The sequence below is a fragment of the Dysidea avara genome, chromosome 4 (assembly GCF_963678975.1).
Source record: "Dysidea avara chromosome 4, odDysAvar1.4, whole genome shotgun sequence".
Lineage (NCBI taxonomy): Eukaryota > Metazoa > Porifera > Demospongiae > Dictyoceratida > Dysideidae > Dysidea > Dysidea avara.
This window is the reverse complement of record NC_089275.1, coordinates 34,943,184-34,947,846: the sequence shown is the minus strand read 5'-3', so window position 1 is coordinate 34,947,846 and position 4,663 is coordinate 34,943,184.

Sequence of the window (4,663 nt, the reverse complement as noted above, 5' to 3'; positions counted from 1 at the left end):
TTGGAGTAAGTTACTTATGATTTGTGAGCGCAGGGGTATATTATCTATGATTTGTGGTTCGTGCTTGCAATGTAAGTAACTAACGGACTTTAAAGCCAGTTTTGCTCATCTTGTCTGGGGTAGTATGTATGTTCACTCCTATGGTGTGTGGTGAGTATCTTTATGGGTCGGGCGCGCGAGACTAGTGAGTATCAGCAGTGCTGTCTACCAGTTTGATAATAAATAATAAAGTGAGTAGCTAGTATCTAGTATTATTGTACCAATACTGGAACTCCTTTCCTAGTGGTATTGTGGAGGCTCAATCAACTGATGAACTCAAGAAGTTGTTTGACAACTTGAACCATGACATTATGTTTAGCATAGATTTATTGTAACATAGGATCAGGATTTACAGGCTTTGCCTTTTTTAATTCCTGTTTAATAATAATACAGTACCATAGATAGGGTCCGCAAAACAAATCAATCCCCCTACCATTGTGGAATGCTCATTGTAGTATCCTATTGCTTGATCCACCATGAAACCGGAGGCATGATTGTTGTCTTCACAGAAATATCGTTTTCAGTAAGGTAAATGAGGGTAATTCCGGACACTCTTTAGTAAAATCGCCCTAACACTGCACTCACAACGAGTTAAGACAAACTCTAGGAATCGTTTTAAAACCTATGTCATGGTGCATCTGCAGTACAAATTTCGTTTCGATACAATCAACTGCTGAGGAGTTATGAGCCAAAATTTAACAGCGTGTAAAAATGCAACATGCGCCTAATTCCGGACACTTCGAATAACAAGCAAGTAGCGCCTTCCACAGGTTATAACAATCCTCTTTGAAGTATGGAGACTAAAGTACAACTCATCTGCAGCTTATAAATCAAGTAGAAAGTTCATACCTTTTGGGAGAAAGCAGTAGTGAGTATTTTAAAAAGTTTATGTAATTCGCGAATATTTTCTTTGTATTTCAACCGAGCAGCTGCTGAAAAATCGACTACCACTTCGCCTGTGCTGCATGGATTCTTATGATTTTTAGTATGCAATTAGCCGAGGGTATGACCTTCATATAAGTCTCTGAAAATCGAAAATAGGAGCTTGGGCTGCATGGTTAGATAAACATTTTCAAAGTTTTTGAACAAAACTACCCGTGATTTTGCTACAAATACTTGTCAAACTTCAAGGTGGAATAACGGATTCGCTTCAATTTTGGTTTGTAGATAGGCCATAGGACACTGCATTAGCATGCCAAATTATAGGCCCAAGGATTCTACCATTGTTGAGAACGATCTAAGTGTCCGGAATTAGCCGCTGTCCGGAATTACCCGCACTTACCTTATCTCGCAAGATGCAAAATTTATTTTTAAAATTTCGTGCTCCACACAAAGGACCGGATGAAACTTGCTACTTAGCCCGGCAAATCGTATCCAGAGTTGTTGTAGTTGAAAAGTACGCACAGAAATAAGTAAATGATCTGCTGGGTGTCTGGCACAGGGTTGTTTTCTTTGAAAAAACAGACAAAGAGATACGAAGTTTCGAATGCAAACTGCCCTACCACCCAGGGTAAGAGAAGCCAACTCTTCCTCATAGTGTTTCGATACGGTTGGGTGCATAGTCTGTCTATGCTGTTAGTTTGGAAAAGATCTGAGACTTCTCACCATCTGGGTGACGAGCGTCAAATTTTTCTGTAGCATCAAATAATCGTGTCGCACTTTCTAGCCATTTCCAGCGCTTCTACAGTCACAACAATCATCAATTATAAACTAAAACTATGGCAAAAGATGTCCCTGAACGTTTGGTAGCAGCGGTTGTCAATTATTATTTCATCCACGGCTTCCACGCCTCGCTCTAAGCTATGCATCCAGGGAGGCAGCAAAATCGTCCAAATTTGACTTCACCCCTCACGCTCCACAACAGCTTCAAGTTTTCACTAGATCACCCTACATCACTATTATACTGCAAAACATCCAAAAAAAAATGAAACAAGCACAAAATCTTTCATTTTTGATTCGAGCTGGGTGCATGGAGCTGCTGGTATACTGCACCATATGAAATCACAGAAACACCAACTACTACTACTACCAAACGTTTGGATCCATCATTTATCATCATTCTAAACAAGATTAAGTGACCAGTGTGTCATCAGAAGTACTGGAAAGCACTTTGGTACCATTGAGAGAATCCCTTGAAATGATGCACGAAAATTTTGACGTTCTTCACCCAGATGGTGAGAAGTCTCAGATCCTTTCCAGACTAACAGCATAGACAGACTATGCATCCAACCTTATCACATCACTATGAGGAAGAGTTGGCTTTTCTTGTCTTGGCTGGTAGGGCAGTTTGAATTCGAAAATTTGTGTTTCGTTTTCTGCTTTTTGAGAGAAAGCAACCCTGTGCCGGGAACCTAGTGAACCATTTGCTTATTACTGTGCGTACTTTTTAACTACATTAACTCTAGACAATACCTAGCTAAGTAGCAAGTTCTATCCTGTTCTTTGTGTGGAGCACGAGATTTTAAAAATAATTTTTGCATCTCACGAAATACTAAAATCGATATTTCTGTGAAGACAACAATCGTGCCTCCGGTTTCATGGTGGATCTAGCAATGGGATACTACAATGAACAACCCACAATGGTAGGGGGATCGTTTTGTAAAAGTTGATTTTTCGGATTGCGGACCCTACCATAGATAATATAGTATAGCTATTATCTATGATTGTATAGGCTCTGCCTTGATTGAATTTTTTTTCAGTTATATGTTGGCTAGGGGTCTTGGTGTTTCTGATCCTTCAATTGTCAGCAGCATTCTTGCCGGCTCTGCATGTGGAAGTAATTGCTCGTCTTGCTACAGCACATCAACTTGGTGACTATGTAGACAAACAGTTTCAGTTACGGTCTAGAATTCACTCTAGGCACTATCAAGAGTAACTTCAGTTTGTCCATCATTTGTTAAGTGAACTTCCTCCTAGCATGTGTTCCTCAGTTGAGAAGGGTGCATCCAATTGGCTGTCTTGTCTTCCATTAACTTGTGCATCATAAAATTCGAGACAAAACTGCTTTTCGTGATGCAATTGCACTTCATTATCATTGGCTATCATCTACCTGCCCTACCTCCTATGCTTGTGGTCACTCTTTTACTTGCATAGAGCATCCTCTGTCTTGTCCAAAGGGTGGGCTTCTTTCTGTGAGACCTAATGAAATATGGGATGTAACTGCCAACCTGTCTGTAACAATGTTATCACTGAACCCCATCTTCAGCCTCTTTCTTGTGAGACCATTCAATACAAAACTACCAACCGTAATGATAATGCAATGCTTGACATAGCAGCCAATGGTTTTTGCACTTTTGGGGGAGGAAGATTGAGGTCATACTTTGACAGAATTTTTAACCCCAGTGCACCCTCAGGTAAACCCCTCCATTCTGCATATCGACATCGTGATAGGGAAAATAGATGTGAATACCAACAATGGGTTCATGAGGGCCGTAGAAAATGCCTCATTTAAATGTACTCCTTGACTTTTCACCTCCACTTGTGGAATAGGTGATGCTGCCACTCAGTTAAGAGATTGGCCCAGCAACCTCTTGAGTGTTAGACATAGTCTTTCTTTTGGAGTATAGTGACGTGATGGGCGAGATGTAAATTAACAAATTGGCAAGTGTGTAAACATTCACTGGAGTGGTCATGGACTCAAGTTTTTGTTTGTTGTCTTTTATAGCCAGACGCAACTCCAACAGTGTTTTAGAAATCAACACCATTCACCATAGACATATAATGACTTGTATTACTCACAAAAATACCCTGAAACCTCAGTGCAGTCCATTCTCAAAAATAATTGCCTACTGTTAGCAATGATACAGGAACTGTGCACTGTTAACAGTGCTAATGCATCTTTCTGTCTTCTCTAGCCTTCTTTTATAAAACAACGATTACTTCTATTGATCATCATTTTATCACTTTAATATATAAGTATGATTTTCACAAAAAAGGATATTGTAATGAAATAGTATAGCATGATTAGTGGCTTAGTACATAGTGCAATCTATGTATGCAGTTGCATCAAATAGCATGACAGTGTTACTAAGACAATTGTTGAGGAGCCAGTATTATAATGTGTATGTAATATAGCATTTGTACCTGCCCTACATGCAAGACTGTGTCCATCCACATTAAATTATGTTTTAGTGCTGAAAACAGAGACCAAGCATTAAATACCATGTAGCATGCATGGTGTTGGTTTCTTATTCCATCCTGAAATTAATGATGCAAAACACCAAAGTTGTTTGTCTGTGGTTTTGACAGGAATGTAGCTCAATTATCCAGTGTGTTTTCCCTACCATGCAGTGCCTTCAATGTGCTGTAAAACAGCATTGGTACCTGCTTTACATGCAGGACAGGACAACTATAATGTGATACAATAATACATACATTGGGAACCAAGCATACTACTGAAATATCAGTGTCCTATAGCATGCATGTTGATAATGCTTTAAAGTACACATGATCCTAATGCTATCTTTTAACTACGTATGGTGAAATAATGAACATGTAGGGTTAGTTAAACTACATGCAATACCTACATGTCAGGTGGTGTACACATAGCACAGTTTCAGTCTCCACATGACGTTTACCTTACTGTCAACAAACAGAACAATTACAATTGTATATGGCCAGCAAA